The sequence below is a fragment of the Choloepus didactylus genome, chromosome 8 (assembly GCF_015220235.1).
Source record: "Choloepus didactylus isolate mChoDid1 chromosome 8, mChoDid1.pri, whole genome shotgun sequence".
In the NCBI taxonomy this organism is placed as follows: Eukaryota; Metazoa; Chordata; class Mammalia; order Pilosa; family Megalonychidae; genus Choloepus; species Choloepus didactylus.
In genome coordinates this window covers 61,651,689-61,666,323 of record NC_051314.1, presented here as the reverse complement: position 1 = coordinate 61,666,323, position 14,635 = coordinate 61,651,689, and the positions used below count along the sequence as shown (strand labels likewise).

Below are 14,635 nucleotides of genomic sequence, written 5' to 3'. Positions count from 1 at the left end.
ATTTTGTTGGAGGCAGATGGGATCCATACACACAATATCAGTTAGACTACCATCAAGAGCCAACTTTTGTGGTATTGGTTTTGGTTTGGTATTGGACTGGTTTCCTCATCTGCAAAATGTAGATAATAGCATCAACTTCAATGGCCTTAGGGATGATAAAGTACTCGAAGCGCTTAATACGGTGCCTACCACATAGCAAGCGTCCAATAATGTTAACTGTTACTATTTTAAGAGACACATTAGAGTAGAAAGAACACTCGCAAAAATCGGAAGGTCCAGTGACTGAGCTGGACTCTTGCACCTAAATTCTCCGAGTCTCGCGGTCTCCTCGCCCGTAACATAAGTTGGCTGGAGCAGAATAACCCAAACCTCAGAAAGGGGTGCAGCCGCGCTCTGGGAAACAGAGGGACTGCGGCGCGGAAAGGGTTAGCACGGAGGCCGGAGTTGGATTTGCGGGCTCCAGGCCGGGATCTGCCCTGCCCCTCCTGGGAGGCCTGGCAACTCCAGCCCGCGACCAGTTCCGGTGCCAAAACCTTTCCCTCCCCCGCTTCCCCGCTCCCCCGGAAGTGCTTTCCCAAGGTTCGGGCTGGAGAGAGAGGCCTTGTAGGCTCAGTCGCTGAGGCTCCATCGGCTCTGAGCAGGGGTTTCAGCAGGGGGTCGGAGCCGGGGGTTCTGTGCCCACCGACCGGCGCGCCGTGTCCCTCCAGGCGCCCGGGCCGAACGGTGAGTGGCCCGGAGAACTGACTAGGACGGCCGCGGGCCCATGTCGGGGCTAGGGCTCTCGGGGCCCCGCTGCCCGTTCTGGGCTTCAGGTTGCAGGCTTGACTGTCGTGGTCCTAGGAAGGGGGTGGTTGACCGCCCCGCGTTCTCTGAACTAGATCGCGGGCCGGGAAGGAGCGGGCGGCGGGGCAGTGAGGTGGGCGGGGTGGAGCGGAAAGGGGGTCCCGGAGCTGTTATTGCTGTTCGGTTTCGGCGTTGGGGCTGGGCTGGGCCTTAGCCCTTCCGACCTCCTCATTTTTGCTCCCCCAAGACTTCGCGCCGCCTCCCGGTTTGGTTTTCCGTGGCTGACCTGGGGCTAGGGACCCGGACATCAGACCAATCTTGGATTCCAGCCCCCGACTTGAGCTTCTTCTGGGTCTGACCTCGGGCTCAGTAATTACCCGGGTCCCTGCAGTGTCGTTTCTTCAGTCTCAGGGTGGGGCGATGCGTGTGTAGATGCTGGGGATCTTTCGCGAGGCTTTGCATGCAGACCCTTTTTTGGGTAGCTCTGGATCAATTTGGACTGTGTTCAGGACTGCCTCTGGATACGCAGGTCACCGTGGCGTGCCTCACATGATCTTTACTTACTTGAAAGCTTGCAAAAGCAGTTGTTGAAGTCATTTTTTTTTTTAAACCAATTTGCTTGAGAAAAATCAGTAGTTCAGGTACGTGCCCCAGTTTTCTTGCAGAGGTGAAAAATGATGCTGTTCTTTAATCTGTACTCTTCTAATTCCTGTGACTACCTGAAGTCACAGTTGTATGAGTTCAGTCCGCGGTTGTTGAAGGTATTGGAATTGATTGCAAAGGTTTGGAGAATTAGTAACACTTCTCCCGCGAAGTTTGTTTACCTTCATATTTGGAACCATCATTTTCCTTAACTTTTTTTTAAATGTAATTTTATTGAAATATATTTCACGTGCCATTCAGTCATCCGTAGTGTACAACAGTTGTTCACAGTTTCATCATATAGTTGTTCCTTAACTTTTAAAAAATCGTTTTCTCAGTTATTCCCAAGAGGTTCCTTTATACGGTTTCAGCTGTTGCTGCAATGCAGAGGTTCACCCATGTAGGCATAGTTTTTTTTTTTTTTTATATTACTAATATCATGAAGTTTTTACTTCGGATAAATGAGATTTTCCTAGAGGAGAAAGTGAATGAAAGTAGTTCTGTTCAGTGAACAAATTTTAGATGATAAAATACTGCTGAAAGGATTGTAGGAAATAACGTTTTTCCTTGTTTAATGGTGATTTTTTGTTATGGCCATACGGGAATTCAGTTGTTGCAGATTATGGCTATCAGCAGATGACCACTGTTCTTGCAGTGTCAGGTAAACACAAACCACCTTCATGAAACCAGTGACAGTTCCCTGCACTTCTTATCTACTGTAGTTGTTTTGATACTTATCTGATTCTCTCACCTTCCCCCCAATAGAAGTGGAGGAAATATCATAAATTGGGGAAAATAGACCAAAGTGGTAAGTTCAGTGGAGTTCTTCTATGCAAAGGGAAATTTATTTCAAACTGTTGATCTTGAACACCTTGAAAAGAGTGGATGATTTAAAAAGTCCTTGGGAACTTTATGTTTTATGCATGATTTTTCTGTAAACTTACTTCTCTAATCGAAAAAAAATGTTGAAGCACCTGGAAACAAATATGAAGAGATTAGTTGCCTGGCCTTTACAGGAAAACTATAGATTCTTAGCATTTGAAGTGCTTAATTGATTAGAGCATAAGGTTGGAATATTGAAATCAAGAGAATTTGGAAAAGGGGTGAAGTTAGATATAGTTATGGATCTGTACTGTAGGTTTGATAGTTAATGTTATTTGAAGGGAAGTATTTTAGGAATTGTAAGAGCAGAAAAAGACGATTGGGGAAAATCAGATGCTCTTAATTAAGCATTGTAAATTTTATTATGTTATTCAAATCAATTCAACAGTTATTGGGCATTTGCTATGTCAGACTATGTTAGACAATCACATAGGAGCAAATATAGCTACAACAACTAAAATTCATGTTTTGGCAATAATTTTCTAAGGTGTGTTAGAAATTATGAAGGAAAGATCTGTGTTTTTTGGCTTTGTTAAAAACATTTATTTTTGTGATTGGAACTTAACATTGGCGGTGGGTGTTACTGAGTGCTTCATGAAAATCACTGTGCTAGGTATTATAGAATACAAAGATCAAGTTTTTGGTTTTCAGGAATTTGAACTCTAGTAAGGGATGTAAGATATTTGCATAAAAATTTATGATGAAGAGAAATATATGTAAATACCACATGAGTATTTTGACTTAAAATTTGGAGTTGTACAAAAGTAAAAAGGGTTCACTTTTAGTTGGAGTCATCATGGAAAGTGGTGGAATAATACTTAAAAAGATAGCATTGAAGCTATTTATTGAGCAGTTACTGAACACTGAGCTCTATGCTAGTTGCTTTTACATACATATTTTCAGAATCTTTCTTACTAATAAGGACACTGAGGCTCAAATATGTTAAGTAATATGCCTGGGCTTATGTAGCTAGCAGGTTTCTTAGCTTCAGTTTGAACCCCAAGCTGCCTGGTGGCAAAGCGTGTGCCTTTGTACTACGTCATGCTACCCAATGAACTGATAACCTGAATTCAGCCTTGCAAAGGGTAAGCCTCTAAGACAAAGTTTCAGGGGTTGGGTGTAGGTGGGTGAAGAAAGCCTTTTGAATAAGCAAATGGTGTGGCAGAATTGTGGAGGTGGGTACATTGTGTACTGTAAGAGAAAAGCTAGTGGACCAGTTTACGTAGAATATAGAGTTCATTTTTTGGGAATAAGAGGTAAGGTTTGAAATTTAAGTTGGGGCTGGATTGTGGAGTGTGTTAAAATGCTATGCTGTATTTAGGAGTTCAGCATTTGGGAGAAGTAATGAAAGGCTATCGAGGTCTAATAGTGTAGTATGTAGAATGATTTGTTGTGGAAAGCTGACTTTTAATATAGTATAATACTGGGCACTGGCAATGGCAGTGGGATGATAACAAAGACTCAGCAGGACTTGGCATTTGATTTAGTAGGTGGGTGGGAGATAGGATTGTTGGAGAAAGTTTGGAGGAAATGAAAATTGAAAATGACATTCTTTAAGTGTGAGTGGTGGGGATGGTGGTAGTATTACTAGAAATGCGGGCAAAGAGATGCATAATGAGACCAGTTTTGGATATGTTGAATTTTCTGTATACTTGCCAAATATTGGAAATGCCCAGAGGCTTTTGGAAGTGTGGGTTTGTAGGTTCAGTAGAGAGGTCAGGGCTAGGCATATATTAAATATGGATGCAGGAAATCATTCGAATAGAAGTATTAGTTAAATCTGTATGAGATGAAATGCCCAGAGAAAGGGGGAAAATAAAACGTCTTTATTTTAGATGGCAACTGTTTAAAGCAGAGGAAAAGATACTAAATAGATTATTTTATGCAGTGGGTAAAGAAATTTGATAGTCTGGGGACTTCTCACATTGTGGATTCAGATAGAGTAGAAAGAATCTGATCATTGAAAACCCAATTTTCAGTGTTAAAGTAAATTCAGAAGTAAAATTTTCTTGCTGTTTCTATTAGGTAGAATACTACACTGTCATTACTTTTATTTCAGGGAGGACAAACTATTTCAGAATCATTTGGTCCAGAGTGTGAGACTTTGGTTACTTAAGAACTGTTTGGTCATTTTAGACATTGTTTGGCAGCTGATATGTGAGGATTTGGAAGCATGTCTCTGATACAGTATTCCATTTATTTATGTTTGTGACTTTTGATTTTGGTTTCAATAACAAGAACCTCTGAATATTCAAAGATAATTTTTGTGCCTCCTATTATTACTGTCTGTTAATATTACTTTTCATAGAAAGTGGTGTTTACCTATTTTTCTTCCAGCTGTCTCTTATGAGTACTTTTGATTAAAATGAGTAGTTTTTCTCCAGTGTTAATAAATAGTCTAATATCTTGGAGGGGTGGGATGATAAGATACCTTTTATCCGTCATATACGTATAATATACCTATATGAAAAGTATATATTTTGGAAACTTGTTAAGAACTGTAAATTTGTAGAATTTCATGTGGTTTTCTGTTTAGATATTTAAATGGGGGAGCCTGTGTATTGATATGTAAAAGATAGTTGTAATAGTTTGCAGACTGAGGCTTAAAGTAACTTGTTGAGGGCAAGTTTATTATTTTTAGACTGAGTTACCATGGAAATGTTTATTTCCTTCTTGAGAGTTAATACATTCCTTTTTTTTTTTCAGCAATGTGTTTTTCTCTCTATCACAGGCACTTGGAAATGTCCTAAGATTCCTGCTTCAGTGTTGTTGGAGGTAGGGGGTTTTGTGTGTGTTTTGTCTGGGCTGGTTGGCTTAGTTGCAGCGAGCCTGGTATTAATGAGGCAAAGGTCAGGAGTTCCATTTAGCTTCAGTCTAAATGTTGGCCAGGCAGAGTGCACCTCTCTCTCTTGCCAGCTGTCTTGGAAATTCCTCCGTTGTCATTGGTCACAAAGGTGACTGGATGAGGGTAGATCTTTATACTGCTGGAAAAATATTAGAGGAAACTTAGCATAATGGGTAAGAACTCTGACTCTGGGAGTAGACAGACCTGTGTCAGAATTCTTGATCTGCGACCTTGGAAGAGGTCCTAAACCCCTGCAAGCCTTCATTTCCTCGTTATTGAATAGGTTAATGTTTGGTTTGGGCATGTCCTGCTGTTGTTGCTTTATTTTTCCAAGTGGGGGCTACCTGCTTCGACCTGTGGTTCTCAAACGCTGTGGAGTAGTGTCGATCCTTGACAAAGTTTTCACTTGTCTGAAATGAAATGAGAATGTAGTGAGTTCTTCACAAAGTTAAATCTGTTGAATTTAAAAGGTATTCTTTTTTTTCTAAAATTATCTTTTACCATTTTTGGTGTAAGCATATACTTTCTTTTATGAATGATGTTGATGGTAATGGGTATTGTTTTAAATGTCCTTGGCAGAACAGAAGTAGGCAACCCTGTGCTTGTCCCCACCCACACTTTTTTTTTTTAGGATTATAGTTCTGTGAGATCTGAAAATCTTGGTTTAAACAGAACCTGAGGGATGGGGGAGAATACTCATCTAACATTTATGAATATTCAATTAGATTTTGGGTACATCTTTTTTATTTTTTTTTTATTTTTTTTTATTCAGTTTTATTGAAATATATTCACAAACCATACAGTCATCCATGGTATACAATCAACTGTTCACAGTATGATCATGTAGTTATGCGTTCATCACCACAATCTATTTCTGAACATTTTCCTTACATCAGAAAGAATCAGAATAAGAATAAAAAATAAAAGTGAAAAGAGAATACCCAAACCATCCCCCCATCCCACCCTATTTGTCATTTAGTTTTTACTCCCATTTTTCTGCTGATTTTTTTTCAATCTTTTAACTTTGTTTATCAAAAAATTAAAAACAAACAGGCAAACAACAACCAAGAAAACCCCACAACATTTCAAACAAAGCAATGGATTAAGGAAAACAAATAACCTAAAATAATTACTTTGCTTCCAATATGTTCCTACCATACCCCAAGAAAATTAATAAACCATGTCCAAACAGAGGAGTAAGAAAAACAAATAATCTAAAATAACTACATTGCTTCCAACATGTTCCTACCATACCCCAAGAAAATTAACAACCCCTAAGAAAACAAAGGAATAAGAGAAAAAAAAACCTAAAATAACTCTATTGCTTCCAACATGATCTTACTATATCCAAGAAAGTTTACAAACCATAATCATTCCTGAGCATTCCCATAACATTGAGATTACCCTCCATAGTTTATCTGTTCTTATTAGATTATCATTCCCCCTCCACTAATTGGTATCTCTAGGTCCCCTACATTCTACAGTATAAAACATTGTACATTTTTCACAGAATTCACATTAGTGGTAACATACAATATGTCTCTCTTTGTGCCTGGCTTATTTTGCACAGCATTATGTCTTTTTTTTTTTTTTTTTTTTAATCTTCATTTTATTGAGATATATTCATATACCACGCAGTCATACAAAACAAATCGTACTTTCGATTGTTCACAGTACCATTACATAGTTGTACATTCATCACCCAAATCAATCCCTGACACCTTCATTAGCACCCACACAAGAATAACAAGAATAATAATTAGAGTGAAGAAGAGCAATTGAAGTAAAAAAGAACACTGGGTACCTTTGTCTGTTTGTTTCCTTCCCCTATTTTTCTACTCATCCATCCATAAACTAGACGAAGTGGAGTGTGGTCCTTATGGCTTTCCCAATCCCCTTGTCACCCCTCATAAGCTACATTTTTTTTTTTTGTTTGTTTTTTTTAATCATCATTTTATTGAGATATATTCACATACCACGCAGTCATACAAAACAAATTGTACTTTCGATTGTTTACAGTACCATTACATAGTTGTACATTCATCACCTAAATCAATCCCTGACACCTTCATTAGCACACACACAAAAATAACAAGAATAATAATTAGAGTGAAAAAGAGCAATTGAAGTAAAAAAGAACACTGAGTACCTTTGTCTGTTTGTTTCCTTCCCCTACTTTTCTACACATCCATCCATAAACTAGACAAAGGGGAGTGTGGTCCTTATGGCTTTCCCAATCCCATTGTCACCCCTCATAAGCTACATTTTTATACAACTGTCTTCGAGATTCATGGGTTCTGGGTTGTAGTTTAATAGTTTCAGGTATCCACCACCAGCTACCCCAATTCTTTAGAACCTAAAAAAGGTTGTCTAAAGTGTGCGTAAGAGTGCCCACCAGAGTGATCTCTCGGCTCGTTTTGGAATCTCTCTGCCACTGAAGCTTATTTCATTTCCTTTCACATTCCCCTTTTGGTCAAGAAGATGTTCTCCATCCCACGATGCCGGGTCTACATTCCTCCCCGGGAGTCATATTCCACGTTGCCAGGGAGATTCACTTCCCTGGGTGTCTGATCCCACGTAGGGGGGAGGGCAGTGATTTCACCTTTCAAGTTGGCTTAGCTAGAGAGACAGGGCCACATCTGAGCAACAAAGAGGCATTCGGGAGGAGGCTCTTAGGCACAACCATAGGGAGGCCTAGCCTCTCCTTTGCAGCAGCCGTCTTCCCAAGGGTAAAACCTGTGGTAGAGGGCTCAACCCATCAAACCACCAGTCCCCTATGTCTGTGGTCATGTTAGCAACCATGGAGGTGGGGTAGGCGAATACCCCTGCATTCTCCACAGGCTCCTCAAGGGAGCACTACATCTTTTTTTTTTTCCTTGTTTTTCTTTCTTTTTTTTTTTTTTTTTTTAACTTTCCCTTCTTTTTTAAATCAACTGTATGAAAAAAAAGTTAAAAAGAAAACAAACATACAATAAAAGAACATTTCAAAGAGACCATAACAAGGGAGTAAGAAAAAGACAACTAACCTAAGATAACTGCTTAACTTCCAACATGTTCCTACTTTACCCCAAGAAAGTTACCTAATATAGCAACATTTCTGTGAACTTGCTCCTACTATATCCATCAGAAATTAACAGACCATAGTCATTCCTGGGCATCCCCAGAACATTAAATAGCTTATCTGTTCTTCTTGGATTATTGTTCCCCCTTCCTTAATTGCTCTCTATTGCTAGTTCCCCTACATTCTACATTATAAGCCATTTGTTATACATTTTTCAAAGTTCACATTGGTGGTAGCATATAATATTTCTCTTTTTGTGCCTGGCTTATTTCGCTCAGCATTATGTCTTCAAGGTTCATCCATGTTGTCATATGTTTCACGAGATCGTTCCTTCTTACTGCCGTGTAGTATTCCATCGTGTGTATATACCACATTTTATTTATCCACTCATCTGTTGAAGGACATTTGGGTTGTTTCCATCTCTTGGCAATTGTGAATAATGCTGCTATGAACATTGGCGTGCAGATATCTGTTCGTGTCACTGCTTTCCGATCTTCCGGGTATATACCGAGAAGTGCAATCGCTGGATCGAATGGTAACTCTATATCTAGTTTTCTAAGGAACTGCCAGACTGACTTCCAGAGTGGCTGAACCATTATACAGTCCCACCAACAGTGAATAAGAGTTCCAATTTCTCCACATCCCCTCCAGCATTTGTAGTTTCCTGTTTGTTTAATGGCAGCCATTCTAACTGGTGTTAGATGGTATCTCATTGTGGTCTTAATTTGCATCTCTCTAATAGCTAGTGAAGCGGAACATTTTTTCATGTGTTTCTTGGCCATTTGTATTTCCTCTTCAGAGAACTGTCTTTTCATATCTTTTGCCCATATTATAATTGGGCCGACTGTACTATTGTCATTGAGTTGTAGGATTTCTTTATATATGCAAGATATCAGTCTTTTGTCAGATACATGGTTTCCAAAAATTTTTTCCCATTGAGTTGGCTGCCTCTTTACCTTTTTGAGAAATTCCTTTGAGGTGCAGAAACTTCTAAGCTTGAGGAGTTCCCATTTATCTATTTTCTCTTTTGTTGCTTGTGCTTTGGGTGTAAAGTCTAGGAAGTGGCCGCCTAATACAAGGTCTTGAAGATGTTTTCCTACATTATCTTCTAGGAGTTTTATGGTACTTTCTTTTATATTGAGATCTTTGGTCCATTTTGAGTTAATTTTTGTGTAGGGGGTGAGGTAGGGGTCCTCTTTCATTCTTTTGGATATGGATATCCAACTCTCCCAGCCCCATGATTTTGGGTACATCTTACCTTTCTGTTACCCTACAGGGGCTGTATTGTGATTCTCACCACCACTGAATTAATTTTGTCAAGTTCCACAATTAATACAGCACATTTCAAGGAGCAGTTCAGACCATTTTCAGTAGCATACAAGTTGTTCGTTTAAGGCTGTGTTTCCCAGCCAGAGTCCCAGGAGGAAACTGGTGAACTGTGGGGGCTGCCTGGAGGTGCTGCTATAAGTTATTACTCTGTTGATTAGCCAACAAGATAAATAACTTGCCTTTGACACAGTGAAGTGCCAGAAGTTGGCTTTCTTTTCCACCTCTTCTGCAGGAAAGATAGTTGAAGCGAGAGAGAGAACATCTTTTTTATTTAGTATAGTAAGTAAACCTTGTAAAAATATCAATATTCGAAATGGTTTCTAGAGAAAGAGAATGTTGCAGACACTTTGCATAATAGGTTATGTAAGTGGAGCCTCAGAAGTCCTCCTGGGGACACAAGCCAGTTATTAACATAAGCACTTACTGAAATTGCTTTCAGTTGTCTGTATGAGAAGCTTATGGACTCCCTGGTTCAATTAGAGAAGGGGAAAAAAACTTAAGGTGCAAACTCACCCTAAGTGACTGTCAGATTAAGTCATAACAGTTGGTTTCTTTTAGTGTTTTTGGTTAGGCAATTTAACAAATTCAGAGTGCTATGGAAATACTTAAATATGCATTAAAATGCTTAATCCAGAATATTCAGGTTAAGTTGAAATAGCTTGGGCTCTCTGTTTAATTTTGAAGAAAACTGGAGGTTTGCTGCTTTTCAGATATTAAAGATGGCATTGTATAGTAGAGTTTTGTTGTATATCATGTTGCTTCTGGTAGATAAAAATCATATAGAATTCATTTATTTTAACAGTGCTTAAATTGTTTCACCAAAGTGCTCCTACTGGCAAAGAGTGGATGGGTACCCTCGGGAGTCTAGGGATGCAGTCCAAAGTGTCCTGCTCTAAGTAGAAGATTTCTTGATGCCTATAAGGTTTTATTTTGTAAAAATTTATGTGAATTTTGCATTTTGCTAGCTTATGTATGTAAACTGTTTTTTTTTTCAAGTTGATTAACCTGATTTTATTATGATGTCAGAGATCTTTATAACCTTAGAGCATGACTTTGTAACTTAATTGCAAAAAATAAGCTTTATAAATCAGAAAGCACAGGCAGAGAACCAATTACTTGGCAATTTGAGAAAGTCCTAAAAATTGCACCGTCCAGGCTTTTCCTAATTGTATAGGTGAAATGTTTCTGTTCACCACTTTTTTTTTTATTAGAGAAATTATAAATTGTAAACAGTGTTTCAAAGTACTGTCAACTCAAACTGTTGCCCTCAAAAAAGTGTGGAGTATGTTCATCCTGTGAATTTTTGTATACCTATCACATGGCTTGTTTTACAGTTTAGTGGCACTGTGCTTAACTATTCATTTAATTTTGGCTCTTTTTTCTCCATCCTTGTGTTCCAGTGTACATTGAGGGGACATAGGGGTAGTGAACAATTCCTGATATTTTCTGTGTGTTTTAATAAAACAGCAGAATATTTTAAATAGTACTAAGAAGCTGTAGTTTCATAGGAATAAAACTACTTTAAAATGGGATTTAGTCAATTTTTTAAATGTTCTTAAATTTATATTAAAAATTACTCAGTTATGGATATATTTCTAGTATTATAATGGAATATAGCAGCACTTTCTATTAGAGCTTTCTGTGATGATGGAAATGTTCTGTAACTGCTGTTCAAAATGGTAGCCCACAGATGGCTTCTAAGAACTGAAATGTGTCTTACTGTTACTGAGGAACTGAATTTTAAATTTTATTAAATTAATTTAAATGTGTGTAGTCAGGTGGCTAGGGGCTACTCTATTGGACAGACAGCTCTGTAGGGTTGGGAAGACAAGAGGAAGAAGAGAGGTTAGAAATCTTCATTCCACCTCTTAGCTCAGTTGTAGGCAAAGATTAGGAAATTGAGAAAATATTTGTTGAATGAGTAATCAGACTGTTTATTGTTTCAATTTTAAACACTAAGGTTTGGAAGTATTCTATATTTTGAGGGGAATGAGCAGTACTTAAAAAAAACTTTATATTGATTTTTAAAATTTGCTTTTATCATACATAAAAAGCATGCACTATAGTATAGGTACAGTTTAAGGGATTATAAAATGAACTAGACTTAAGATATAGAACACTGCCAGCACCTTTGTACTCCTCATAATTTGTGTTCTACACTGACACACTCCCCAAGTAACCACCATCTGAATTTTGTTACCCCTTCGCTTGCTTTTCTTTTTAATTTTACATAAATGTATTTTTTAAATTCCATTTTTACTTCCCCACATATTTACAAGTGTAAATTATTCTATTTGCATCTCATACCTCCTATCTGGGATCATTTTCTATCTACCTGAAATATAGCCTCAGGATTTTCTCTAGCAAGGCTCTGTTGGTGGAAAATTTTGTTTCAAAATACCGTTATCTTAGTCTCATTCCTGAAGATGATTTTTCTGACTGTGTGTTCTAGGTTAGCAGTTATTTTTTTCTTTGCTCATTATAGATCTTATTACACTCTCTTCTGGCTCTTATTGCTGTTGAAAAATATGCAGTCGTAAATTTTTCCTTTATAGGCAATCTGTTATGTCTAGTTTTAGAATCTTTTCTTTGTTGTTGCTCTTCTGCACTTTCATTGAGCTATGTGTGGAAGTTTCTTTTCTTTTCTTTTTTTTTTTTTTCCTTTGGAGGTGGGGAGGGGGTGTCTTGCTTAGTATTCACCAGACTTTGGAATCTGAAGGTTGAAGATTGTTGTCTTTTAATAATTTGGGGGAGTTTTTGGCTATTTTCTCCTTACAGATTGTCTTTCTATTTCTTTTCCTCCCTAAAACTTGAATATTAGATTGTCTTATTCTACCCTCCATGCCTCTTAATTTTTTTTTCATATTTTCCATTTCTTTATCTTTCTGTATTGTCTTTTGGATAATTAGTGTCCTTTCTTCTAGTTAGCTAATTCTCTTTTCATCTGTGTTCAACCAGTTTGTTGAGGATTTTTTTAAAATTTCATTTATTATATTTTTTCATTTCTAGAAATTTCACTGTTCTTTAAGAAGTCTGCTTTATCCTTTTTTAGGTAGTCTTATTCCCTTTGTCATGTTCTCAGGATTTCCAATACTTTTTAAAAACTTAGACAATTTATTTATTTTACATTTTGTGTTCCAAAATTCCAGTATCTTGAAATCTTTGCAGGTGTGCTTCTTCTGTCTTTGTTTTTGCTGGCTCTTGCTCATGGTGCCATATTTTCTTGTCTGTTTTATAACTTTTAATTGTGAAATTCCTTAGAGCTTTCCCTATATTAATTTTGCAGAATGATTTTTAATCATGCTTTAAAATTTTTTTATCTTAGAGCTTATAATTAGAACCCTGGAGGATAATATATCCTAATATATTCTGAAACTTTTTATGAATTAGCATATCATAGTACAGTTTTCAAACTCCAGAAATTTAACAATGATATAGTACTTTAATCTGTAATTTATATTCTATTTTGTAAATTGGATCCCAGTCAAGGATTGTGTATTGAAATTGTCGTTTCTCTTTAGTCTCCTTTAATCTGGAAGAGTTCCTTAGCCTTTCTTTGTCTTTCATGCCATTGACATTTTGTAAGAATGTCTACATACGAGCCATTTATTTTGTATAATATTTTTCCATTTGGGTTTATCTCATTTGATCCAATTTACCTCATGATTTGATTCAAGTTTTTATTGTCAGTCAGAATACTACAAAAGTGATATGTCTCTTAGGAAATCACATCTGGAGACATAATGTCCATTTGGACCTCATTAATGATTTTAATTTTGTTGAAGGTGTTGTCTAGTTTCTCCACTCTGTTATTTTCCCCTTGTAAACTAATAAGCAGTCTGCTGGGAGGTATGCTAGTTTTTCTTTTTTCTTAATGAAAAACTAAGGACAATAATAATACCTTACATCTGTATAGTGCTTTCTGATTTGCAAAGCATATTTATCTTTTATGATTTTATTTTAACCTTCATGACAAGAGTACCTATTTTAATAGTTCTGGAAACTAAGACTCAGAAACATAACTCTAATAAGAGGTAGCACCAGAATTCAAATTTTGGTTTTCTATTTTAAGATTCTTTTTACTAGCTACAGTTGCCTTTTAAGTTACTAGGTTATTAGCTTAGTCAGGGCATGGTCTTTGTCTTGTTCACCATTTTATTGTCAGCACCCTGGACTGTTGATGATTAAATAACCTGTAAGCATGAGTTGCTATTTGATTTAAACGTCTTACATGGTGGTAAGTAGTTCTAAAGTAATGATATTTTTATTTATATATTTTATATTTATGTATGTGAATATAAACATGATAATATGTAATATAATAAATCAGTACATATAAAATAAATATATAATTGTTGAAAATTTTAAACTTGTGTGGAAAGGGTTTTTGGTGCTTTTCATAATTCTAATTAAGGTTTTTCAGATCAAAAAGTTGATGGATTTGCACATAACAAATTTGGCTTTCTTGAAAGTATAAAGACTAATGAGGCAGATTTTCTTATACCAGTTCAATTTTTTAACTAGTTATTAAACAAGCCTTTAATATTTAAGTGATTAGAGGAGGCAACTTGAAGTTTTCCTAAGGTCAACTTTTGCATTGATACTAGGCGGCAGTGCTGGTTAATGTCTTTTCGCTGGAAAATTGGTAGAAGCTGGGCCCTATCCCAATTCACCTGCCTCCCACCCCCATAGCTCCTAGCTCCCACCTCCCACTCCCAGTTAAAGTTGGAGGGACTTGGGCGTGGAACCTGACTTGTACGTGAATTCATCCATTGACTGATAGATTCAGTAGCTGATTATTGGGAGCCTATTAGGTGTCAGGAACTGTGCTCGGCATTGAGATTAAAAATAGTGAATTAAGACAGGTGGTTGTTATCATGAAGTACAATCCAGAGGTGATGAGCTTTTATATGGTTTGTCAGTAGTAATCATTCATTATTTAAATTGCTCATATGTAAGAAAATCTTATATCTGTTAAAAATGTTTTCTGTCAAAGGAGAAAGTTCTGGAGGCTGTTATTTAAAGGATTATGCAAGTATAGGCTTTAAGATTCAAAACTATTCAGTTAAGCATGTTCTGAAAATTGATGTCTT

The 14,635-nt window shown here is 37.2% G+C and overlaps 1 protein-coding gene across 2 annotated transcripts in view; it reads left to right on the top strand.

The window, feature by feature from the left end:
- Positions 1-585: 585 nt before the first annotated feature.
- FRS2 (fibroblast growth factor receptor substrate 2) overlaps positions 586-14,635 on the top strand; it is a 186,603-nt gene continuing 172,553 nt past the window's right edge. For both annotated transcript variants that reach the window (XM_037846261.1, XM_037846260.1), the window contains exon 1: positions 586-723. The gene's annotated coding sequence lies outside the window, so the exon portion shown is untranslated. The remainder of the gene's footprint in view (positions 724-14,635) is intronic.